Source organism: Trichosurus vulpecula, chromosome 6, assembly GCF_011100635.1.
Source record: "Trichosurus vulpecula isolate mTriVul1 chromosome 6, mTriVul1.pri, whole genome shotgun sequence".
Taxonomy (NCBI): Eukaryota; Metazoa; Chordata; class Mammalia; order Diprotodontia; family Phalangeridae; genus Trichosurus; species Trichosurus vulpecula.
The window spans coordinates 101,771,674-101,799,366 of NC_050578.1; positions in this window are offsets into that span (position 1 = coordinate 101,771,674).

A 27,693-nucleotide genomic window follows, 5' to 3' on the forward strand; every position below is an offset into this window, starting at 1 on the left:
TGAAAGAATTAAATATTACTATCACAGAAAGGACAATAGATAGGTACGCAGTACGGGTGAGCAGGCTACAACATGACAGCTTTGTAAGAGTTAAAGATGTCATTGGGGAAATGCTAGGCTGTTCATATGGCAAGAGCAAAGGGTAACATGGATAGCCAGATGACCCCATGGGTGCCCTTTCAATGTTGGAAGAGGATGAGGAAAGCCTCCAGCATATTGTGTGGACCCTTGTGCTGAACTTCTGAGAAGAGATGAATAAGAGTTGCACTGGGTGGGCAAGCACGATTGGGGTGCAATCTGCATTGGAGGGAATGTCCAAATTGATGAGATCACAGATTGACTGAAATATAAGAGAGAGTGCTCTGGGAGGAATTATCAGAAAGATATTGTGACAAGAATACATTCATAAAACAGAAAGAAAGAAGGAAAGAAGGAAAGAGAGAGAGAGAAAAGAAAGGAAAGGAAAAAGAAAGGAGAGGAAGAAGGAAAGAGAGAAAGAAAGAAAGAAAGAAAGAAAGAAAGAAAGAAAGAAAGAAAGAAAGAAGGAAAGAAAAAGAAAGAAAGAAAGAAAGAAAGAAAGAAAGGAAGAAAGAAAGAATGGAAGAAAGAAAGGAAGAAAGAAAGAATGGAAGAAAGAAAGGAAGGAAGGAAGGAAGGAAGGTAGGAAGGAAGGAAGGAAGGAAGGAAGGGAGGGAGGAAGGGAGGGAGGAAGGAAGGTAGAGAAAGGAAGGAAGGAAGGGAGAAAAAGAAAGAAAGGAGAGAGAGAGAGAGAGAGAGAGAGAGAGAGAGAGAGAGAGAGAGAGAGAGAGGGATCAGACAGCTAGCTGTCCAATCTTTCTTATAGTTCTACTCTAAACACCAAGCAATTGCCACCATTTTCAGTATTTCTGTAATGCAGTGGGTACTTTTCCAGCTGCCATGATTTGCTTTCAGCATAAAATTCTTTATGCAGTTGATGCTTCTGTTGAGGATGTGAGAGGAAGCAGTTTGAAAAGGTGGCAGGAGAATCACTTCTCTGGACTTCATTTTGGGCTCCGTCAGCACCGTGATTTGTAGTGCAGGACAAAACACTTAACCTCTGTGTCTCCAAAAGGGAATGATGAATTCTGTTCCATTTTCTCAGCCTAGTTGACAGATGGGAGACACACACCATTAACTGCTCCGTGCCTCAGTTTCTTTGTTGCTGAGATGATGCTAGCTACCCTGTAGCCAAGGTGACAGGTTGTACAATATTTGCACAGGCTCAATACAGGTAACAATGAAATATGATTGACATGTTACCCGAGCCAAACAAGAGAGAACTGTGGAAGTCCTGTCTAGCTTAAGGGGCTAGATGGAGCCCCTGGAAAGGAAAGATTATGGCACTGAGAGGCACTGAAAGAGACCTTCAAAGGGAAATGACAACGATGATGATGATGATGATGATGATGATGATGATGATGATGATGATGATTTCCTTTATCAGCTAAGTGACAACAGGCAAATACTTAACCTCCCTGAGCTTGAATCCTAATCTGTAATATAGAGATGCGGAGTAAATCTGTGATTTCCCTGATTTAGGGAATTCTATTGATGAAACTCCCTGTACCAATGCAGGTCAGCACCTTCTTGGCAGCTTAGAGTCTTAGGGAGTTGACCAGGATACTAAGAAGTTAAGTGACTTGCCCAGGGTCACACAGAGGTAAGACTTGAACTCAGATCTTCCTGGCTTCACCATCAGCTTTCCATCTCCCATGTCACACTGTTCCTCATTCTTAACATGTAAAGTAGGGGTAGTACCACCTCCAAATCCTAAAGTTGTTATGAAACTCAAACGAGATAATGAACATAAAGTGCTTTGCAAACATCAAACCTATTAATTGTTGTGCTTTGTTATTTGAATTATTGTTGAATTCTAGTCAATTCTTCCTCCTATAGCTTGATTTACAATACCCTTTACAATGCCCTCTTCTGGACATACTTGTCAAAATTTTCTAAAATGATCATGCCCCAAACTGAATGCTGTGATATCCCAGCTAAGGTCTGACCCAAGATTGACATATTCCTCCTCCTGGACACTTCTTCCCCCTCTTAACATGCCCCAGGAGGACACCAGTCCTTTTGGCTTATGTGTCAAGCAGCTGTTTCATTTTGAGCTCACAATCCACTCAAGCCCCTAGATTCAATGGAGCATTTGAACTGTTATCTAAGTATGTGTTTTCTTCCTTCCCCCTTTCTGTACTTATGAAGTTATTTTTTTAAGCCCAGTTTAAAATTTCACGTATGTATATCTTGGTCACATTTTCTCTGAACCAGGATAGTTATATCACCCCTCGGGCTTCCATAGGTTCCCTGAGGGACTTGTGAGTGAATCTGCCACTAGCTTAAGCCCCTATTGGTAATGTTTCCCCCATTTTAGGGAGCCAGTAACTAGCATGCAGTTCATTAACACTGGGTTGGCTTGGGGGGTGGAGCCTAGATGGTGGCTGGAAAGCAGGGACTTGCATGAGCTCCCTGCCAGGTCGCTTCAAAAACCTATAAAAAATGGCTCTGAACAAATTCTAGAACTGCAGAACCCACAAAATAGCAGAGGGAAGCAGGGATCCAGCCCAGGACAGCCTGGATGGTCACTGGGTGAGGTCTATCATGCATGGAGCTGGGAGCAGAGCCCAGAGCAGAGCCCAGCGTGGGACCAACCAGACTCGGAGCCAGGTGGAACAGGCCCTAGCTCCCTGAATCAGTGAGCTGTGGCAGTTACCAGACTTCTCAACCCCCAAACACCAAAGACAACAGAGAAGGTTAGTGGGAAAAGCTGCGGGGGACAGAGTGAAAAGAGTTCGTGGCTCAGCCCCGCCTCGGGACAGCGGAGTGGTACAGCTACAGAACTACAGTTGCGGTTGCTTCCAGCCCCAGGCCCACCTGGTGGGAGGAATTAAGTGATGGATCAGAGCAGGAGTGCACAGCCTGCTTAAGATTTGCATCAAGTCCTGGTTGGTGGTTCTTGGGGAAGGAGGAGTGCTGGTGTGGCAGAGCTGGCTGTATAGAAATAGCTCTGAAATCAACAGCACATCCCCTCAAGCTTGGAACAAAGTACTCTTTACTCTATAAGCAGTCATACGCCCACAAAAAACTCAAGGGTCAAGTAAGTCGGCTGGGAACATGGCCAGGCAGTGAAAACGGACTCAGATTCAGTCTCAGACTTTGGAATCTTTCTTTGGTGACAAAGAAGAACAAAACATACAGCCAGAAGAAGACAACAAAGTCAAAGAGCCTACATCAAAAGCCTCCGAGAAAAACATGAACTGGTCTCAGGCCATGGAAAAGGATTTGGAAAAGCAAGTTAGAGAAGTAAAGGAAAAATTGGTATGAGAAATGAGAATGATGCGAGAAAACTATGAAAAACAAGTCAATGACTTGCTAAAGGAGACCCAAAAAAATACTGAAAAATACACTAAAGAAAACAACACCTTAAAAAGTAGACTAACTCAAATGGCAAAAGAGCTCCAAAAAGCCAATGAGGAGAAGAATGCCTTGAAAGGCAGAATTAACCAAATGGAAAAGGAGGTCCAACGGACCACTGAAGAAAATACTACCTTAAAAATTAGATTGGAGCAAGTAGAAGCTAGTGACTTTATGAGAAATCAAGATATTATAAAATAGAACCAAAGGAATGAAAAAATGGAAGACAATGTGAAATATCTCATTGGAAAAACCGCTGACCTGGAAAATAGATCCAGGAGAGAGAATGTAAAGATTATTGGACTACCTGAAAGCCATGATCAAAAAAAGAGCCTAGATACCATCTTTCAAGAAATTATCAAGGAGAACTGCCCTGATATTCTAGAGCCACAGGGCAAAATAGAAATTGAAAGAATCCATTGATCGCCTCCTCAAATAGATCTCAAAGAGAAATCTCCTAGGAATATTGTCGCCAAACTCCAGAGCTCCCAGATCAAGGAGAAAATACTGCAAGCAGCCAGAAAGAAACCATTTGAGTATTATGGAAACACAATCAGAATAACCCAAGATCTAGCAGCTTCTACATTAAGAGATCGAAGGGCTTGAAAAATGATATTCCGGAGGTCAATGGAGCTAGGATTAAAACCAAGAATCACCTACCCAGCGAAGCTGAGTATCACGCTCCAAGGCAAAATATGGATTTTCAATAAAATAGAGGACTGTCAAGCTTTCTCAGTGAAAAGACCAGAGCTGAATAAAAAATTTGACTTTCAAACACAAGAATCAAGAGAAGCATGAAAAGGTAATCAAGAAAAAGAACAAGAAAAAGAAATTGCAAGGGACTTACTAAAGTTGAACTGTTTTGTTTACATTCCTACACGGAAACATGACGTGTCTGATTCATGAGACCTCAGTATTAGGGTAGCTGAAGGGAATACGGATATACATATATATGTTTATATATATATATATAGATATAGATATAGATATACATACATATATATGTGTGAATGTGTATGTATGTATATATGTATGGGTATGTATATATATATATATATATATATATATATATATATATATATATATATACATATAGAGTGAGAGAGAGAGACAGAGAGAGAGAGAGAGAGAGAGCGAACACAGGGTGAGTTGAAGATGAAGGGAAGATACCTAAAGGAAATAAAATCAAATTAAGGGATGAGAGAGGAATATATTGAGAGAGCAAGATAGAGAGAGATAGAATGGGGTGAATTATCTCGCATAAAAGTGGGAAGAGGAAGCAGTTATGGGGGAGGAAGGGAGAGAGCAGGTGAGGGGGGAATGAGTAAATCTTGCTCTCATCAGATTTGGCCTAAGGAGGGAATACCATACATACTCAATTGGGTATCTTATCCCACAGGAAAGAAGAGAGAAGAAGATAAAAAAGGGGGGGCTGATGAAGGGGAGGGCAGATGGGGGTGGAGGCAATCAAAAAGAAACACTTTTGAAAGGGGACAGGGTCAAGGGAGAAAATTCAATAAAGGGGGATGGGTTGGGAAGGAGCAAAATATAGTGAGTCTTTCACAACATGAGTATTGTGGAAGGGTTATACATAATGATACACATGTGGCCTGTGTTGAATTGCTTGACTTCTTAGGGAGGGTGGGTGGGAAGGGAAGAGGGGAGAGAATGTGGAACTCAAAGTTTTAAAAACAGATGTTCAAAAACAACAACAAAAAAGTTTTTGCATGCAACTAGAAAATAAGATACACAGGCAATGGGGCATAGAAATTTATATTGCCCTACAAGAAAGGAAGGGAAAAGGGGATGAGAGGGGAGTGGGGTGACAGAAGGGAGGACCAACTGGGGAACAGGGCAACAAGAATATATGCCATCTTGGAGTAGGGGGGAGGGTAGAAATGGGGAGAAAATTTGTAATTCAAACTCTTGGGAAAACCAATGCTGAAAACTAAATATGTTAAATAAATAAATTTCAAATTTCCAAAATTAAAAAAAAATTAAAAAAAAATTTAAAAAATTAGATTGGAGCAAGTGGAAGCTAGTGACTTTATGAGAAATCAAGATATTATAAAACAGAACCAAAGGAATGAAAAAATGGAAGACAATGTGAAATATCTCATTGGAAAAACCACTGACCTGGAAAATAGATCCAGGAGAGAGAATTTAAAAATTATTGGACTACCTGAAAGCCATGATCAAAAAAAGAGCCTAGATATCATCTTTCAAGAAATTATCAAGGAGAACTGCCCTGATATTCTAGAGCCAGAGGGTAAAATACAAATTGAAAGAATCCACAGATCATCTCCTCAAAAAGATCCCAAAAAGAAAACTCCTAGGAATATTGTCACCAAATTCCAGAGCTCCCAGGTCAAGGAGAAAATACTGCAAGCAGCCAGAAAGAAACCATTTGAGTATTGGGGAAAAATAATCAAGATAATACAGGATCTAGCAGCTTCCACATTAAGGGACCGAAGGGCTTGAAATATGATATACTGGAGGTCAATGGAGCTAGGATTAAAACCAAGAATCACCTACCCAGCAAAACTGAGTATCACGCTCCAAGGCAAAATATGGATTTTCAATAAAATAGAGTACTTTCAAGCTTTCTCAGTGAAAAGACCAAAGCTGAATAGAAAATTTGACTTTCAAACACAAGAATCAAGAGAAGCATGAAAAGGTAAACAAGAAAGAGAAATCATAAGGGACTTACTAAAGTTGAACTGTTCTGTTTACATTCCTACATGGAAAGATGATGTGTATGATTCATGAGACCTCAGTATTAGGGTAGCTGAAGGGAATATGCATATATATATGTGTGTGTGTGTATGTATATATATGCATGTATGTGTGTCTATGTATGTATATATATATGTGTGTGTGTGTGTGTATAGACAGAAGGCACAGGGTGAGTTGAATATGAAGGGATGATATCTAAAAAAATAAAATCAAATTATGGGATAAGAGAGGAATATATTGAGAGAGGGAGAAAGGGAGAGATAGAATGGGGTAAATTATCTCACATAAAAGTGGCAAGAAAAAGCGGTTCTGTAGGAAAGGAAGAGGGGGCAGGTGAGGGGGAATGAGTAAATCTTGGCCTCATCAGATTTGACCTGAGGAGGGAATACCATACACACTCAATTGCATATCTTACCCCACAGGAAAGAAGGAGGAAGAAGATAAAACAGGGGGGACAACAGAAGGGAGGGCAGACAGGGGGAGGAGGTAATCAAAAACAAACACTTTTGAAAAGGGACAGGGTCAAGGCAGAAAATTCAGTAAAGGGGGATAGGTTAGGAAGGAGCAAAACATTGTTAATCTTTCACAACATGAGTATTGTGGAAGGGTTTTACATAATGATATGCATGTGGCCTATGTTGAATTGCTTGCCTTCTTAGGGAGGGTAGGCGGGGAGAGAAGAGGGGAGAGAATTTGGAACTCAAAGTTTTAAAAACAGACGTTTGAAAACAAAAAAAAAAGTTTTTGCATGCAACTAGGAAATCTTGCCCTACAACAGAAGAAGGGAAAGGGGGATGGGAGGGGAGTGGGATGACAGAAGGGAGGGCTGACTGGGGAACAGGGCAACCAGAATATGTGCCATCCTGGAGTGGCCGGGAGGGTAGAAATGGGGAGAAAATTCGTAATTCAAACTCTTGTGAAAATCAATGCTGAAAACTAAATATATTAAATAAATTAAAAAAAATTAAAAAAAAAACATTGGGTTGGCTTTTACCAAAGGGTATTTACTTCAAATACATACCAAGAACAAATATACATTTTCCCCTCCTAACATAATGGGGACATAGTCTCCCCTATGCCACCTTGTCTCTAGTAAAATAGACTCTATATTTAGCTCAGGTCCTACAAAGCTTTGGTCCCACCACATTCATGCCCAGATACAGTACAACTGCCAGATGGGATTCCAAAGGTCACTCTTTTTTTTTTTTTTAAGACTAGGTCTCCTTACTTTACCCAGTCTGGAAGTGAGATGAAAAGCTTTAACCTGTTCTGTTTTGGCAGTCTGGGACTACAGGCATGCACCACTATGCATGGCCCAAAGCTCATTCCCCAAAGGTCTTAGCTCCCCAGAGTATCAATACTATGCTGGTTGTGAAACCCAGACTAAGGAATGATGGGATGTAGCAACAATCTTGCTAGCAGCTACTGTGGCTTTGAAAAAACCAACAACAACGAGCACACAGAGGGCTGCTAACACAGGTTCTTTGATCTGCTTTTCTAAGGAAAGCAACTTTAAGGGCTTAACAATCTCAGTTTAACCCAACATGCATATATCATTCACTTAGTTCAGGGAGAAAAGATCAGCCCCCTGAACTTCAAGGCAAATACAAACAGAAATTACAAACAATAACAGACGGACCTTGTCTGATTCAAAGAACAATTCATAGTTACCAAAGAACCAATGAGTCTGGGGTAGCAAAGCCGGGGGGCAGTAACAACGGCTTGCCCAGAATCTCAACACTCCTTCCATGAGTGAGCCCCAAAAATCAAACACCAAGCTCACCTCAGTTATATCCGGTTTGGAGCCCTGGGGGCTCTGACCTCACCCATGCTGGGTGTGTGAAAGTTCCCCATCTCCAGTATCATATCATATACAATTCAATGCCTCTCGATTGTCTTATGCAGAGAAACACTCCAAGGCAAAAGATCCCACAGTACCAGTCTCACTCAAACAAAGAACAGTGAAAAGTCCCATTTTGCTTGTGGTTACATTTGAAAGGCAAGAATCATTAAAGGCACCTAAGAGAAGAACAGCAAAAAAAAGCATAGCCCTGATTACCACTATGTGGGACTCTTAGAATGAAGGGACTCTGAAATGAGAGGACACCAAGCACTACTTTTAATTAACATGGGTTGTAGGTTCTACTCGCTTTACCAAGTGCAAAGTTTTCCCAAGAGATCTTAGGCAAAAGAGGCAAAGAATAAAGCTGATGGGCCTTTTTATTTTTTTAAATAGTATTTTCCCCCAGTTACATATCAAGAAAATTTTTAGCATTCATTTTTACAAGATTTTGAGTTCCAAGTTTTTCTCCCTCCCTCCTTCCTGTCCTGTCTTCTGAAAATGGTAGACAATTTGATATAGTTTATACATGTGCCATCATATAAAAGTATTTCCATATTAGTCACAATCATGAAAGAAGAAACAAATCAAAGGGAAAAAATACAAGAAAGAATGAAGTTAAAAAATATGCTTCAATCTGTATTCAGAGTTCATCAGTTCTTTATATGGACATGGATAGCATTTTATTTCATGAGTACTGTATACTTGTCTTGGATCACTGTGTTGCTGAGAAGAGCTGAGTCATTCATAGTTGATCATCACATGATGTTGCTGATACTGTGTACAATGTTTTCCTGATTCTGACCATTTCACTTCGCATCAGTTCATACAAGTTTTTCCAGGTTTTCCTGAAATCTGCCTGTTGATCATTTCTTATTGCACAACAGTATTCCATTACATTCTTATACCACAGCTTGTTCAACCATTTCTCAATTGATGGGCATCTCCTCAGTTTCCAATATTTTGCCACCATGAAAAGAGGTGCTATAAATATTTTGACAGGCCTTTTTAAACAACTGACTATGCATCTAGTCAGAGTCCCTTTTTCATCACATTGCTAACTGCAACCAGTTACAGAACATTGATGCATGCTCCACAGTCTATTTTCCCCTATATGTCAACATGAATCTCTGGGAATTAACTCCCTAGCATCCTCCATTTGGAGATCCCATCTACGGCACACTGGGCATGCTAATGTTCCAGATGCCCACACATACATATTTGCCCATTATGTGCTTATCATTATTAAATTTCATCTTATTAGATCCAGTCCATTATTCTAGTCCTATTTAAAACTTTGTTTGGATCTCGAGTACATAGGAAGTCACCATCATAAGGTTGGCTACCAGGTGATGACTTCCCTTCCCCCTCCCCCACATCCAGGGATGTGCTGCAGCCAATTCAAACTGCAACTGATTGTTCAATTTTCAGCATGAGCATTAAACCTTGGAATTAGCAAATAAAAATCGGGGACCAATTTCCTGTTTTGTTGACTGTCTAGACTTCAAAAAGTGACAGAAGAAAATGTAAATAATGCAGGTCAAACTTAAAAGAACATCTGCTTAAACATCTGCTTTTTCAGAAAGCCAGTTGTTAAACATTTACTGGCACACCCCTAGCCACAGCTATGTATTAAATGGTGGCAGAACGGGGTGTATCTACAACAAGTCTGATACATTGGAAAGGACAATAAATCTGGATTTAAATCCTGGATCTAATACTTATAAGCTTGTGACCTTAGGTACGTAACTTTATTCTTCTGAATCATGATTTCCTCATCCATAAAATATGAAATAATTATATTGCTATTATCTACCTCTCAAGGTAGTTGTCAGAAAAGTGCTTTAATGCCTTAAGACACTTTAAAATCTTAACATTCCATAGAACTATGGGTTATTATTATTATTTCTGGGAGAAAAGGATAGAATCGACAGAGAAAGTGACAAGAGAGATTTTCCTCACTTCACAATTCTCCTTTGGGCTACCAATGGCAATTACAGGTTCATTGGATTTGGAGTTGCAAGTTATCGAACCTTTTTTCAGGTCCTGGACCACATTGACAGTCTCATGAAATCTATGGACCTCTTTTCAGAATAATATTTTAAAACACATCAAATGAAATATATAGGATTACAAAAGAAACCAATTGCATTAAAATAGTTATGATTCTTTTAAAAAATGAAGTTCACAGACCCTGTGAAAGAGATGGGGATGGGGGGTGGGGAGAGTCATATATATCATGAAGCAACACAACACCATTCTATTTGTGGGACTGGCTCCAATTCCCCTCCTTAACTTTGACCTCTGGTGGTCAGTGGCGAGTTAGCACTCTCCCATGTATCTTAGGTATTTCCATACCAAAGCAAAGGAATATTTCAGGGCCTTTCTGAACTCAAGAGAAAAACTGTTCTATCCCTTGTGTGATGTCACTGATATTTCTGGCTGGTGAATTTCTATTCTTTAAGTGAATAGATCTCTCTGATTCACAACTGGTTACAGGTACAGATAATTTGTTGGTATTGTTCTGTCCCAGAACTACCCAGTTATGCAGCCCCCACAGGACTTCCTGCTATGATGCTCATCTTTAATGTATAATAGATTCAGTGAATCATTAGAGGTAGAAAGGATCTGTTATAGTCCAGGGGGAAAAAAGCTATTTTTTTCTGGATTTATTCTGTCTCAAAAAGATGCTGTCTCTACCCACATGATCCTCCCTCTCCCCCCTTCTTCTGCTTGCCACCCCCTCCCTTTTTAGAGTCTACTAGGAACTCTCCATTCTAGAAGCCTTTCAGATCTATGCAAACTTTTATTAATTGAAGCTTTCTCTGATCATGACCTCAGACGTGGGAAGCCAATCACATAAACCTGAAGAAGACTTGTAACACCCTCTATAAAACACTTGGTCAATTTGGCTGCCCTGGTCCATGGAAAGAAGATGGACACATTCTTCTCAGCAATGCAAGGATCTAAGACAACTCCAAAAGACTCATGATAGAAAATGCTATCCACATCCAGAGAAAGAACCATGGAGTCTGAATGAAGATTGAAGTATATATTATCTCTCTCTCTCTCTCTCTCTCTCTCTCTCTCTCTCTCTCTGTCTCTTTCTTCTTTCCCATGGTTTTTCCCTTTGGTTCTAATTCTTCTCTACAACATGACTAATGTGGAAATACGTTTAATATGACCATACATATATAGTCTATATCAGATTGCATGCCGTCTTTGAGAGGGGGGAGGGGAGGGAGGAGGAGAAAATTTAAAACTCAAAATCTCGTGGAAGTGAATGTTGAAAACTATATATCTATATATAAAAAAGACAGACAGGAGTAAGACCCATTAAAACCCAAGAGCTTGATGTAGGACAGGCCAAGTCCAGGGATCATCCTCTTTCAGATCCATTATGGACTCTGTCCTCTTACCATGACCAGGAAACAGAAAAAGAAGGAAGCTGCTACATGTACAGACCATTGGACCTCAAGTCATGTTGATGCTCTTCGTTGTATTCCTTCCCTATCTTTCCTCTGTTTAGATGGTGTCAGCTGCTGCCATTGCTAAATGGGGGTGCTGCTCTCATTTTGGAGGTGTCAAGGACGTTACCATGTCCTCCTCTTGGTGTTCCTACCCTGCTCTCTATGCTCCCAACCATGTGTAGCCTTCCCTGCAATATGCCAGATGAAAGGACCTGTTCTTTTCAGCATTGATTGGCTAGTCTATTTTTTCTGTAATCCCCTTTTATGTATCAGACCACATCAGGAACTTAAAGATCATCTAATCCAACTTCTTTATTTTATAGATGAGGAAACTGAGGCCCAGAGGAAGGAATCAACTTGGCCAAGGTCACATGGTGATCAAGCTGAGATTAGAACCCTGGTCTATCTTCTTCTGAGTTCAGTTCTCTTTTCTACTGCCACACAGAACAGAATTTTACCCAGTCTTCATGGCAGTGACTAAATATTGCCAATTCACATCATGATTATAGGATGAAAGACAGGATAAAAAGCCCTATGGGGGAAACTCCTGTGTTTACCTATTATTGGGTCAAGTTCTTTGGGGATCCAGGGGAAGCAAACTACCTTCTGGAACTAATGTGCTGCCTCCCAGCTCAGTTCACATGGGTGAACAGCTTCTCTCAGGGAGTAGCTTTGGATTCAGTGTAGGGTTAGGGGATGAAAAAATAGAATAAAGTCACATCTGCTTCATATGCTGTAGTGCTTTTAGAAAGTGAAGACCTGAAAATAGGAAAATTGAAGAGGGGATAGGAAAGACCATCAGGAAACAGAAAAAGAAGGAAGCTGCCACATGGACAGACTCCAAATTTTCTGAGTATTCTCATAGGGGGAAACAAAAACACTTTTGTCCAGTGAAAAGTCCTATTTTTTTTTCATCCTGAGTTATAAACCTTAGGTCTTACAAGGAACAGGAATGGATTTGTGGAGCAGATGAAGGATGCTCAGAGTTGTATAAGGACAGAGCTATAACTAGGGCAGGGTGATAGGGACTTTGCCCCAGGGTGCTGAATTTAGAGGGTGTTTATAGTACTTGAAAGCCCTTTAATAGTGTTGAAATAACAGAGCATGGCAATGACCTAGAATAATTAGATGAAATAGGAAAAGCCAGATGGCAATGTGGTGTGGGAACCTCCCCTATACCACCCTGCTGCTTCCATCTTCAACTTTGGGATTATATCATTCCACTTGCCACAGGCACAGTTTGTGGTACTTGCCCCATATGCAAACATTCCCAGTTAAGGTACCGTGTCTGGGAAAGGGTACTTTTAGCTCTTTCTGGATTTTCTTTTTTCCTTTTGGTTCAGGATATTCAAAAACTGTTTGGATGCTGGCAACCATCTTCACTGCCATCAATCATACAGAGACTGGGGTGCCTTAAATCAATAGTTCCCAACTCTTCAGAAAGAAAGAGGGAGTTTATGCAATCCTGCAGGGTGAAGGCAAAACCACTGGCTGGCTGCCTTGTTTGTCCAAAATAGGATTCATGTTTGTAAGCCTCATTACTCTCTGGAGTGGGGTTTGTTCAGGTGGCAAGGGGAGGCAAAGCTGAGAGCTGTAGTCTGCTGGAACCTAATTCCCCCATATTATCTGTCTCAGGCCATAGTTCACCTGAAATGGGGATTGATCAAGGATGATACTGATGGGCTTGGGTATTATATCATTGCTTACAGTTTCTTTCCTCCAGGAAGAGTGGGAAGAGGTGAGAGTTGTAAAAGGCCAGACATTTATCATCTGAGACAATTTCCCACCCAACGTGATATTGATACCCATTTGGAGAAAGGAAGGTTTTCTTCCAAAGCCTTAGCTTTGACACCTCTGGGTCCTTAAACAGAAGAATATCCAGGCAGAAACACTATGTGTTATAGCCCCCATTAAGCATCTCTCTCCTGTTTATGGTCTTGCCTGAGGGAGAGAAGGAAGTTCTTGGTATCAGAAAATTTCAGCCTCCTTTTGCTTTTCAGTGAGGTAAAAATGGCTCATTTCTTTTCATCATAGCTAAGTTGGGGAGGGGCAGGAAGCCACTCTCCTGGGTTCGTGCTTTATAATTTTAATAACCCCAGAACCATGGTCCACTGGTCCAGTCCCACACATTTCAACAGGGAGAGATATCAAACCTGCCCTTCATGGACCAGGGATAGTTAAGTGGAAGAGAGATAAAAAGATACGATATAAATGATCAAGGTAATAAAAGGAGATGCTCAATTAGTTCCATGGTGATGCAGATGGGGGAGGGACTTGGTAGTTAAAGAGTATGCACCTGTTTCTGATGCCAGGGTCAAGTTCACTTGCCTATGTCACCCCAACCCTCTGGGCTCCGATCCAGAATTCAGGCTGGGAAATTAACTTTACAGAAGGTTCACACCCACCCTCTCTTTCAAAGAAAGGATGTTTATTCTCATATTGCAAATCTCAGCTCATATTTTGGCTAGAGGCAATAGGATTGCAGATGCTCTAAACAATGCTGGTAATCTAGCTTCTGCCTTCATTTTCCAGGTGACCATAAGCTACCCTGAAAGGCAGTCCATTAAAGACTCATTAACAATTTGATGGATAAATGCATGCAGTCATGGTGCTCCTATGAAGCCTACTGACTTCCCTGGCTTCCTTCATAGCTCAAATCCCACCTTCTACAAGAGACCTTTACCATTCCTCCATCACTTGTAGTCCCTTCCCTCTAAGCTTTCCCCCAACTTACTCCAGTGTATCTTGTATTTACATGATTGTTTATATGCTGTCTCTCCCATTAGAATGGGAGCTCTTTGAAGGCAAGGACTATTTTTGACTTGCTGTTCATCCAGCACAGTGCCTGGCACGTAGCAAGTACTTCATAAACAATTGCTGACTCAGCTCACTGACTTAAGTAAAGCTGAATCACAGAATCCAAGAATGGAAAGGCATCTCAGCAGTCATCTAGTCTAACTCATACCATTACAGCATATTGGAAACATGCTCCTTCAATCTTAGCTGGAAGATCTCCAACGAGGGAAAACATTTGGAGGCAATGCCATTTAGAGGCAATGATTTCACTTTTGAGTAATCCTGATTGTCAGGAAGCTTTCCCCCCCACCTTGAATAAAGTACAGATTTGCCTGCTTTGCCACATCGACCCATTATTTCTAGTCCATCCCTCTGGGGCCAAATGGAACAAATTTAATCCCTTTTCCACAAGACAAGTCACTTTCCTGCATTGCTCCCAGTGTGATCCTGAAGCGTGTGCCATCAATATAGAGCCCAGGCTCATCTAGATGTGCCCTTAGAAGATCCCATTTGTCATCCAGAAAAGGCAAGCCATATTTGGTAATCCTGGTATGGGTCTAGTGGCCCATCCTAAATGTGTACAGCCTAAATTAGCTGAATGTTTTCTAAAACTTCTCTGCCTAATGGAAAGAAGTTTTTCTAACTCAAATTAGATTACATGAGTATTTACTCATTGCAAATGGTACAACTGGCCTTGGAGGAAAATGAAAAGAAGTGCAAGTCATGGTCCCTGCACTCAGGAAGGGCAACCTAACTGGGGAGCTGAAATCTGCACATGGAAAGGACTTAAGTAAAAATAGGCTATAGTGAGTAGTGAAGAGACTGTAAGGGTGGGGCTTATATAAACTGAGCAAGGAAAGGCCCTTTAGGTAGAATACAAGCTCAGAAGGAATCAATTTTGTGATCAGGGAGCCAAAAATTTCAATACAACCTGAGGCTGCCTTGAGAGATGTAATTTCTAGGAATAAGCAGTTAAGAGATCCATTATACTCAGCCCAGATGTCAGATCACATCTGGAATATTGGATTCAGTTCTAGACATCACAGGATAGGAAGAAAATTGGTATATCTGGAAGACTAGTAAAGGGTCTGGAGTGAATGCCACATGATAATGAGACTTGAAGGGTGGGCTGGTACAGACAGAGAGAGGGAAGGCCCCTTTAGGTGGACTGCGGGTTCAACATGAATTAACTTTGTGATCTGGTAGCCAAAAAAGTCACTATAACCTCAGCAGGCTGCATTATAATTAGTTGAAGGAGTTGGGGGTGTTTAGCCTGAAGAAAAGAAGGCTGGTAGTAGTAGAGGAAGTATGTGAAAGGTGTCTTCAAGAATATGAAAAGCTGTCACGTGAACGACAGATCCGCTTCATCATGTTTGAACCGTGAGGGCAGAACTAGGAGCAATGGGGAGAAGCAGCAAAAAGATAGAATTAGGCTTGATTTAGTGAGTAACCTTCTAGCTTTTTCTGGAATCTCAGAAGGTACAGGGTCTTTAAAGGTCTTTGATCAAAGGCTGACTGGATGACCGTTTCTTTGGTTAGTTGTGATGGGGGTGCTTTTCAGAGTGTAGGTTGGATTAGAATTAGAAGGTTTCTGAGGTCCCTGCCTACTCTGAAATTCTAAGATTCTGTGACTCAAGGTTGAATGGACAAAGGCAAAGGAAGAGAAATGAGGTGAACGTATGGGTGGAACAGGGAGAAAACCCTTTAGACTGGAGGATTCATCTTGAGGCTTAATTGGAGATAACATCACTAAAATCTTGTACCAACACCGCATTGGAGTTCAGAGATCACCATGGGCTCTGGAAGGCTCTGCCAGCAGAGAATATGCTCTGGCAGATCCAAACAAGCTGGAAAAGCTTTGAAGAAAGGCTAATAATAGTCCATTTTTTGTTGTGGGGACCAAATTAGCTAAATTTGGAAAAGCTCGTCACCAAATTTTTCAGCCAGAGAAAGTATAGAAGACTATCTACTAAGTGAAAAAGGGTTTTCAGTCTGTATTTGTACAGCTACTCTAGGAAAAAAATTGATCCTTGATGTATTGAAATAAATAAGAATTGAGTGGGAGAGATAGGAAGGTGTCAGATTATTGAAAGCCAACATAAGGAGTTTGAACTTTATCTTGAAGGCAATGGGGAAAACCTCGAAGGCACTTGGGGAGAGAAGTGACATGATAAATTCAATGATTTAAAAAGATTGCTCTTTCACCATGGCATAATGTGGTCTGGTTGGATTTGGAGTCAAGAAGACCCACCTGAGTTCAAATTCTCCCTCAGACATTTATTGGCTATTTGACCCAGGGCAAGTTATCTAAATCCCCTCAACCTTAGTTCCCTCATCTGGTGGGGGGCACAATAATAGCAGTCTCAGAGGTTTTTGTGAGGCTCAAACGAGATAACATGTAAAATTTAAAGCATGATATAAATACAAGTATAACCTAAGGCCCAACACCATTGGTATGAGACTCTTTTCTCATTGGTAGAGATCAATGCCCTGGACCCGGTGAGGGGTGAGATGCTGAAAATGAAAGACCTCCAGTCTTTTCAGGCTCTGGAGTCTTCTTTGAGCTTTCTTTGAGTCTCTTCAGTTGCTTCTAGCCTCTTCAAGTTTTGAAGTTGTTTGGGAGCATTTCTGGCTTCCAGCTTTGAGAGAGACAATGGATGATGCCAAGCCCACTTCAGTTTGCTGAAGGAAGACTCTAGGAAGAAGAAAACATAAAAGAAGTTGACATTCTCTGTCATGTCCCTACCTCTAGCTACCTTGGAGAATTTCCCCTTGGGTAAGATCTGGGACGCTCTCTTGGTTGAGCTGATTTAACTATTTCCCAAATAGGAGAACTCCTTCACTCTGTATTGTCAGGTATATAGTCATACACACATACATATGTATATGCATATATACATACATGTATATATATATATATATATACACACTCTGACTTCTACTTTTGCTATTGACTTGGATATATGGATTTCTTAAAATCCTGCTATGTACTCACAATGGAAAGCGCTATTCATATCCAGAGAAAGTACTCTGGAGTCTGAATGCAGATGGAAGCATACCATTTCCTCTCCTTTTCTTTTGTTGTTTTGTTTTGTTTCTTCTTTCTCACAATTCCTCTCATTAGTTCTAATTCTTCTTTACATTGTGACTAATGTGAAAATGTGTTTAATGTAAATGTACATGTAGAGCCTATGTGAGATTGCATGCCATCTTGGGGAGGGGGGAGAAAATTTGAAACTCAAAATCTTATGGAAGTGAACATTGAAAACTAAAAATAAATTAGTAAAAAAAAATCCTACTATGTATGTTTATTGTGAAACTGGTATTTGAAGGGAAAGGAGTCTAGTTTGAATATAAAGCTTAGGGCTCTGCTTCACTCTGATTAATAAAACAGTGATCAGAAATTAGATGGAACCTAAAAACCATGTCCCTTAGAATAATAATATTTAAGGGAGCAGATAGATATAACCGGGCCACATCCTCTTCTCTCTTTGAGAAGAGCAGAGTGGCCAAACTTCTGGCCTCAACTTCCTGCTTCTCTACTCAGCAGAAAATAAAGTCTCTGTTGGAAAAGAGTGGGGGGAGAAGCTAGAGTGGTCTATTCTGCCTCTCTTTGAGCTACACAATGTCACCCCTATGAAACACTGGACCCTTACTTGTAGAAGCTATGGTAGTTTTGTAGCAGTAGTTAGAGGGTTGGACTTTCTCCTCTGACACTGACTGTCTGATTAACCCTGGGCAAGTCATTTATTCTCTTAATACCCGGGGAAACTGAGACCACAAGTCATCAATGAATTGCTGATCTATATCGGTGGAGGAAATTTCCTCACTTTGAATTCTCACATCAGTGAAATCACAGCTCTACCACAAAAGTCTTTGCTGAGGTGAGACTGGTGAGATGATTGGTGAGGAGGCTTTTTGAAATTGTCCATGTGTGATGTGAAGAGATCCTGGACTAGGGTAATGTCAGTGGAACTGAAAGGAAAGGACAAAATGGAGAGACATCATTAAGGAATAGTTCATTGGAGTTGGGGACATTGATGAAGAAGGGTTAGAGGAGAAGAAGAAAGCAAAAATGGCACCAAAAAACTGGTGATACTATTGACAGAAACTGGGGAATTAAGAGAGGCTTATTTTGAAAGGGCAACATGATAAAGATGATCTTAGCTTTGTTTGAATTGGCAATGGAAGATGCAAGCAGAAATGTCTAGGAATGGGGGCAGAGCCAAGATGGTAAATTGAAAACAGGGACTCGCTTGAGCTCTTCCCCAAACCTCTCCAAATACTTGTATGAATGATTCTAAACAAATTCTAGAGCAGCAGAACCCAAAAATGACAGAGTAAAACAAATTTCCCGTCCAAGACAAACTGGAAGATTGACAGGAAAGGTCTGTTGCACCAGGCTGGGAGAGGAGCACAGATCAATGCTGGCTGTGCCAGCATAGACCAGGCAGGGCCAACCTGGAACAGGCCTCAGGTGGCTGAATTACTGGCAGCTGTGATGGTTTCCAGATTTCTCAACCCACAAAAACCAAAGACACCTTAGAGGTCAGTGGGAAAGTTCTGTTGGACCTGGGTGAGAGACAGTGTGGTGCAACCCCAGCCCTGGAGTGGTGGTGGTGGCAGCAGCAGTGGCTGCTTCCAGAGCTCTCAGCCCATAAATGGTGGAGGATCAAGCAGCTGATCAGAGGGGGAATTGCAGGAATCTCTTTGCTGGCACTGAGGCAGGATTCTCTTGCTTTGGCGGTGCTTGGATCTGGGTCGCAGTCCTGACCAGTGGTGCTGAGGTGAGGAGGAGCCCTGGCCTGGCAGAGCTTGTGGTGGCAGTGGAAAGGGAATCCTTCTCAAAATTTCAAGGCAGAAAACAGTGCTTGTGGTTACTTACAGACCAGAGTACAGTCCAGGAGAGGAGTAAACACTTTTCCTTTGATCATACCACCTTGGAAAAAACTGAAAATTTACAGGTCCCTAGAAGTATCTATGAAAACAGCTGTACAAAACACCTGAAACTTGGAACAGTACACCCTCCACACTGGAAGCAGAGTCCAAGTAATTGGATAGAAAAATGAGCAAACAGCAGGAAAAAAATCAGATGATAAAATCTTACTTCGGTGACAAAGAAGATCAAAACATATAACCAGAAGATGACAAAGTTAAAGCTCCTACATCCAAAGCCTCCAAGAAAAATATGAATTGGTTGCAGGCCATGGGAGAGCTCAAAAAGGATTTTGAAAATCAAATAGGAGAACTAGAGGAAAAATTGGGAAGAAAAGTGAGAGTGATGCAAGAAAATCATGAAAAATGAGTCAACAGGTTGCTAAAGGAGACCCAAAAATACTGAAGGATATAACACTTTAAAAATTAACTAACCCAAATGGCAAAAGAAGTCCAAAAAGTCAATGAGGAGAAGAATGCCTTAAAAAGCAGAACTGCACAAATGGAAAAGGAGATCCCAAAGCTCACTGAAGAAAATAATTCCTTAAAAATTAGAATGGCGCAAATGAAAGCTAATAACTTTATGAGAGATCAAGAAATTATAAAACAAAACCAAAAGAATGAAAAAATAGAAGATAACGTGAAAAATATCTCATTGGAAAAACAACTGATCTGGAAAACAAATCCAGGTGAGAGAATTTTTAAAAATTATTGGACTAACTGAAAGCCATGATCAAAAAAAGATCCTAAACATCATCTTTCAAGAAATTATCAAGGAAAACTGCCCTGATATTCTAGAACCAGAGGGGAAAATAGACATGGAAAGAATACACCAATAACCTCCTGAAGAAGATCTGAAAAAGTAAAACTCCTAGGAATATTTTAGCCAAATTCCAGAGTTCCCAGGTCAAGGAGAAAATATTATAAGCAGCCAGAGAGAAACAATTCAAATATTGTGGAAACACAATCAGGATAACACAAGATATAGCAGCTTCTACATTAAGGGATCGAAGGGCTTATAATATGATATTCCACAGGTCAAAGGAGTTACGATTAAAACCAAAAATTACCTATTCACCAAAATTGCATATAATCCTTCAGGGGGAAAAATGGACATTCAATTAAATAGAGCACTTCCAAGCATTCTTGATGAAAAGATGAGGGCTGAAGAGAAAATTTGACTTTCAAATATAAGACTCAAAAGAAGCGTGAAAAGGTAAACAGGAAAGAGAAACCATAAGGAACTTACTAATGCTGAACCCTTCTGTTTACATTCCTACATGGAAAGATGATATTTGTAACTCAGGAGACCTTTCTCAGTATTGGGGTAGTTGGAGGGAATATAGACAGAGGGTACAGGGGGAGGTGAATATGAAGGGATGATATCTAAAAAATAAAATTAAGGGGTGAAAGAGGGATGTACTAGGAGAAGGAGAAAGAGAGGGGTAGAATCAGGTAAGTTATCTCACATAAAAGCAGCAAGAAAAAGGTTTTACAGTAGAGGGGAAGAGGGGGGAGGTGAGAAGGAATGAATGAACCTTACTCTCATTGGATTTGGGTTAAGTAGGGAATAACTTTCTCACTCAATTGGGTATGCAAATCTATCTTACCCTACAGGTAAGTGGGGGGGGGAGGGATAAGGGGGGATGATAGAAGGGAAGGCACATGGGAGGGGAAGGTAATCAGAATAAAACACTTTTGAAGATGGACAGGGTCAAAGGAGAAAATTGAATAAATGGGGGACAGGATAAGATGGAGGGAAATATAGTTAATCTTTTACAACATGACTATTATGGAAGTGTTTTGCATGACTCTGCATGTATAACTTATATTGAATTGTTCACTTTCTCAATGAAGGTGGGTGAGGAAGGAGGAAGAGAGAGAATGTTGAACTCAAAAGTTTTCAAAATGAATGTTAAAAATTGTTTTTACATGCAACTGGGAAATAAGATATACAGGCAATGGTGTATAGAAATCTATCTTGCCTTACAGAAAAAAAGAAGGGAAGGGGGTAAGAAAAGGAGGTGGGGGTAATAGAAAGGAGGGCAGATTGGGGGAAGGAATAATCAGAATGCTTGCTATTTTAGGGTGGGGAGGGGAGATATGGGGAGAAAATTTGGAACTCAAAATCTTGTGGAAGTGAATGTTGAAGACTAAAAATAAATTAATTTTAAAAAAGAAAAAGAAATGTCTAGGAACTATGGGCTTAGAACTCAAGTGAAAGGTTAGGGCTAGAAATAAAGATTTGAGAATTAACACAGAACATCAAGGTGAGAGTTGAAGGCATGAGAATGAATGAGTTCTTCAAAGAAGAGAATATGAAAAGAAAAGAAATGAGGTCCAAAGTCCTCAGAGCTAAGGAGCAGAAAAGCGAAGAAGAACTGAAGAAGACAGAGAAGGAGTAGTTGGAGAGGGAGTAGAACCAAAATAAAGTTCTGTCATGGAATATATGGAAAGACAGAATTTCCTGGAGAGTGTACCCTCTCTGGGATGTCACAAGCAGCACAAAGGTCAATGAGAAAGAATGAGAAAAAACATTTAGGTTAAGCAAAAAGGAGGCTACTGACTTTTGAATGTTCAATTTGGTAGAGTAGTAGGTACTGAAGGCAGAATGCAGAGGGTTAAGGAGAGAATGGACAACCAAAATAAATAACTAAATGAACAAAGTCAGCAAACATTAATCAACCCTTCAAAAAAATTGATAGGGAAAGCAACATGAGAAATAGGACTATAACTAAAGGAGCTAATAGGTTCAAACCTACTTTTTTCAAGAAAGAACTAAGTAGATTTGAAAATAGCAGGGAATTAACGATGTTAAACAGTGGAAGATAGTTGTGATGCAAAGTTTCTCAAGTCAAGAAGGAATAGGATTTAGGGACAGAGGGTAAAGAGGTCAGTATTGATGTGTTGAGTTGAATATGGGAGTAATTGAAGGACCTTATGTAGTGTAGTCTTACCTTCTTTATTTTAAACTAATCAGCATAGCAACTGTGTCTGGCAGTATATGCACCCTTCCATACCCATGGCTCCCCCCACCTCTCTACCAAGAGGAGAGAAGCATATCGCATTGACTTTTTTTCTGGGACAAGATTGGTCATAACAAATAATCAGAGTTTGGCTACTTTTTAGAGTCACCTTTGTTTACATTACTATAGTTACATTATTCTTCTGGTTCTGCTCATTTGGTTCCAATGCAAATATTCAAGCCTTCCCACATTCCTCTGAATGCCTCATATTCTTACGGCTCAGTAGTAATGGTAGTTATAGTAATAATAATAATAATAGCTAGCATTTAAATAGTGCTTTAAAGTTTGCAAAGCACTTTACAAATATTATCTCATTTAATCCTCACAAAAACCCTGGGAAGAAAGTGCTTTATTATCCCCATTTTACACATGAGGTACACAGAGGTTAAATGCTTTGCCCAGAGTCACAGTCAGTATACATCAGAGGCTGGACTTAAACTCAGATCTTCCTGACTCTGGGTCTAACACTTTATCCATTACATCTTCTGGTATTCCATTATCTTCATGAACCATCATATTTTCATTAATTCCTCAATCAAGGCATACCTAACTCACTCACAGGTTTTTGTTACTACAAAAAGTGCTGATCTGAATATTTTGTTATATATAGGGGTGCTTGTTAGTGCTCAGCGCCTCCCCCTCCAAAATTGTTTTCATTTACTTTGCATATATTTTTATTTCTTCCCTTTGTACATTAAAATCTGAGCTCCTTTAAGGCAGGGGCTGTTTTCATAGTTGGCACTTAATAAATGCATATTGAATTTAAATGAAATGAAATGAAATGTATTTCCATCCTGGACCTCTTTAGGTAATATGCTATTGTAAGAAATGGGGGGAACAGTTTTGTTTCCACAAAATTCAAAGTATCCCTCTTCTCCCCCCTCCCCACAGCTTTAGCAGAATGTAAGTCAGCTGTGATCTAGCAGAGACCAGGCTTCTGGTGGGGTGAAGGTTAGAAGCTTGTACACATGCTTAAAGGAGCCATTTGAGGAGGGCAGGATGTAGGCAGTCAGCGGGTCGCATCTGGCCAATGAAGAGCCTGGCTGGAGATTCGAAGTGGGAGTCAATAAAGGACTGGCATCAGTCTGAGTCCTTGTACTCTCCTGTACTCTGTTCAGGAGACGTACCCATTTATTCAGACCAAATAAATGTAAAATATATAAAATGTTCCTGGCTTCCCAACAAGTATTGTTTATTCCTAGACAATGTAAGTATGTTTCTAACACTATGCAGTAGCATTGTTGGGTCAAAGAATATGAACGCTTCACAGATTTCTTTCACATAATTCTGAATGGATCTCCAGAATGGTCCCGCCAATTCACAGATCCACCAGTGGCATATTAGTGGTCTTGGTCTTAATTTCCTCAGTGAAGTTGGAGATGAGACAATATGCTGAGGTAGGGAATAAGATGAGGGTGACTTAAGGAGAGAACAAAAGGACTGGCATAACTGTGGTAGGGAGTATGCCAGGAAATCAATAAGAGATTAATAAAAGGATTGCTGATTGTGAATCCAGCTGAAGTTGAATTTCTCTTCAAAAAAGACATAAAGACTTGGAAAAGGTTCAGGGAAGAGAAACCAAGATGATCAAGGGGAAAGATGTGATTTCTGCATAAAGAAGATAAAAAAGGTTAAGACTTTTCAGACTGGAAATAAAAAAAGCTGAGAAGGAATGTGATCAAAGTGTATAAAAACATGAAGGATATGGAGAGGGTGAACACAGATGTGATCAACAAATCTTGTAAAACTAGAATCACAAACAGCCCTGGAAGATTGAAAGAAGTACTTTTAGGATAAATGAAAGGAAGCCTGGCACTACTTTATATATGCCAGGGAGGAAAGTTATGCAAAGTTTTAACCTGAGAAGTAATAGACACTTTATATTCAGCAGGCCTTTATTCATTGCCTACCATGTGCAAAGCACTGGGAAGGGTAAGGAAGGGACGAAAACCAGCATCTATTAAGTGCCTACGCTGTGCTAAGAGTTTTACAAATATTATGTCATTTGATCCCTCACAACAACCCTGGGAGGGTGGGTAGAGTAATACACAAATGAAATAGTTCCTGCCTTCCAAAGGTTTACATTTTACTGAGATGGGTATTACATGTACATAAATAAAATAAATAAATACATAAATGATGGAGGGATCAATCAGGGGACTCCACATTAATCTATCCCTGCTCCAGCGCAATTGATAAAATCTCAGAAGACACAGGTAACTGAGAAAATGAAATATTAAAGTCTTAAAAGAAGTGTGAAATATGGGTGTATGGATGGTGGGGAAAAGCTAGGATGAAAATTGCTGGCCTAAAAGGACAGGTAGCCATTCCCTGGCAAAGGATAGACCACACCCTTGGTGACCCTTTAAAATGCAAGACCTACTCCTCTGAAGAAAGTTGAGGCAGAAGATAGCTTTGAGAAGTGTGACCTTGGCAGCTAAGAAGAAAGCCAGCCATGGACAAGCCCAGCTCTCTAAAAGGAATCGATCTTTGCCTTTACTAGACTGTGAAGGGGAGGGGATTCCTCTCCCCTTCCTATAATCAGCATGGTAGCTTGCCCAGTAAGAGACTCTAAAAGAAAGAGGCACCAGAGTCAAAAAAGGACACAACTCGGATGAGCGCAACCTTTGTGAGTGGAGAAGAGATTTGACCCTGACTGTTGGGAGTTGAGTTGTGGAAAACAGGCCCAGGGGCCAAAGTGAGTGACTTCCCTGTGCCTGGAGAGGGGAGCTTGAGGACACCACAAGGAAGGAAAGAACATGGCTCCCCGCCTTGCCAGAGGTGTGAGTTATCTTGCTCACGTGTTCCTTCTATGTACTCCTCTGTAATAGTGTATTCTGTATTTGTGACTTCTCTTTCCACTGATGCCATACATACTTGTGAGAGGGTATACTCCAGGTTTTTTGTGGGGGAGGATGTTTTGTTACTATTAAATGCCATCTTAGTAAATGCCTTTGCTTGAACTAATCCTGTACTAGTCCTGTATACTACTTGACTATTAAAGGTAAATACCCTGAGGTTGGTGGGAATGGGACTGAAAGAAATGATTATTAAATAACCAATTGTTAATATTGGGGAGATCCAGGAATTTTTCCCTTCCTATTTCCTCATTTGGAGATTAGGTCAGGCTTAGTTCTCTGAAGGGCAGGGCTGATGATAAGATGAAATCTTGGGTGAGACTTACCGAACTGGGAAAGCTTAGATCTGATCAAAAGGGAAAGAGATTCTACTCTAGGTGAATTCCAGCCCATTATATTCTAGTCAGACAGGTCTGAGTGGAGGTGGACCCCTTTGTCTAGATTTGGGGGGGGGGGTTGGATGGATCTGATTAGAGTTAAGTCTCTTTGTTCAAGACTTGGCCCCTAGCCCCTCATTAGAATCAGCCCACCTGTTATTATAATATTCATTCTCTCATTAATTGTTAATCAGTCAGAGTTGATTGCCACCTGTTGGGAACATCCACTCTTCCAAGGGCATATTAATATCAAGAAGCCTCCCAGAGGGGTCTTTGGTTTACAAGAGAAGGCCAAATGACCATCTTTTTTGTTAATTATTCTCTATTCATAGTTAACAAAATGATTAATTACCCAGAAACTATGTCTCTCAAAGTTTTAATATGTCACAGGGACAAATGGAAGGTTATTAACTATAGTTTTAAGAGCACAGACCCACAGAGAACCTTTGACCTGAGGTACCTCTTTCCTGAAGAACTCAACCAGTTAGTGTAAATGGTGAGGGACAGGTGACCCAGAAGGGAAGCCACATGAAATAACACAAGATAATTTTCAGAGAAAGAGAATGCTAATAATTAGAGGCAACAAGTAGAGCCCTTTAGGAAATGTTACATTTAAAAATAGCATTAGTGAGTCCATTTTGCCTTTATCCACCATTTTGTGAAGCTAAGTTCCAGTTGCTTGTAAGCCACCTAATTTTGGAGGAGTCACAAGATTACTCCCCCTCACTTAAGGAATGTCATAAAACTACCCCTCTCTCTCTCTCTCACCTCTCCCAATCTCCTCCAGCAACCAGAAACCCGGTGTCTCAATCCCTATAATCCTGTTTTTCTTGTTTTTCACATACAATTCCTTCCAAATTGTATATTAATTGCATAGAAATCAATGGTCATTGGCCCTTGTTTACCAAGAGCATTGGTTCTAGTTTGTTCTAGCATTCATTGCTAAATAAATTATCTGGATGTAACTACTTTATTTCTTTATTTCACTATAATAGAAGCGATACCTGTTAAAGAAAAAAAATCTTCAGAAAAATTTCCTGGAAGTTGGAGGCATGGATTTTCCATTCATTCACTTCCAAAATCTTCCCTCTTCAAAACTTTATTACTACCACTTCCTGGTGCTCCTGGTCACCCAGCCTCATAACCCAGGTATCATCCTCAGTCCTCACTCCTACCCACCCCACATATCCAATCACTGCCAAATCTTCTTGTTTCTACCTTCCCCACATTTCTTGTGTATGCCCCCTTCTCTCTGCTCACACACTATCACCCTGGGTCCAATCCTCATCTCCTCTCACCTAGACTGTTGCAATAGCTTCGTAATCGGCCTCCCAGCCTCAAGGCTTTCCCCATTCCAATCAATCATTTGCTTAGCTGTTAAAGTTACTTTTTTCTAAAGCATAGGCCTTACCATGTCATCCCAGCCCCTTCAATAAGCTCCAAGATCAAATGAAAACACGTCTGGCATTTATAGCTGGCTCCTTCCTATAGATCCAGTTTTTGGACACTTTTATTGCCCTCTACACAACCTACGATTCAGCATCACTGGAATCCTGTTCCCTGCCCTTGTACTGGTTATTCCCCCACGCCTGGAATGTGGACCTCCCTCACTTCAGCCTCTCAGCTTCCCTGATTTTCTTTGAGGTTTAGCTCAAATCTTATCTTCTGTAGGAGGGTTTCTCTGGTATTCCCCCTTTGTCTCTATAAGCTGCTAGTACCTTTCCCTCTGAGACTGTATTTCATCTATTCTGTATAGTTAGTTGGTTACTTATATGTTGTTTCCCCCACTAGGGGCAGCTAGGTGGTACAGTGGATAGAGTGCCAGGTCTGGAGTCAGGAGGACCTGAGTTCAAATTCTCCCTTGGATGCTTACTAACTGTATGACCTTGGGCAAGTCACTTAACCCTGTTTGCCTCAGTTTCTTCATTTATAAAATGAGCTAGAGAAGAAAATGGCCAACCACTCCAGTATCTTTGCCAAGAAAACCCCAAATGGAGTCATAAAGAGTCAGACACAACTGAAAATGACTAAACAACAAAACCTCCCATTAGAACGTAAGTGCCTTCGAGGCAGAGACTGCTTTGTCTTCCTTTACATCCCCAATGCTTAGTGCAATACCTGTCATAGATTGAGAACTTAATAAATGTTTACTGACTGACTGAGCAACCACCATAAGCAAGAACTGTACTAGACACTTGATGCTGCCACTGACATTCT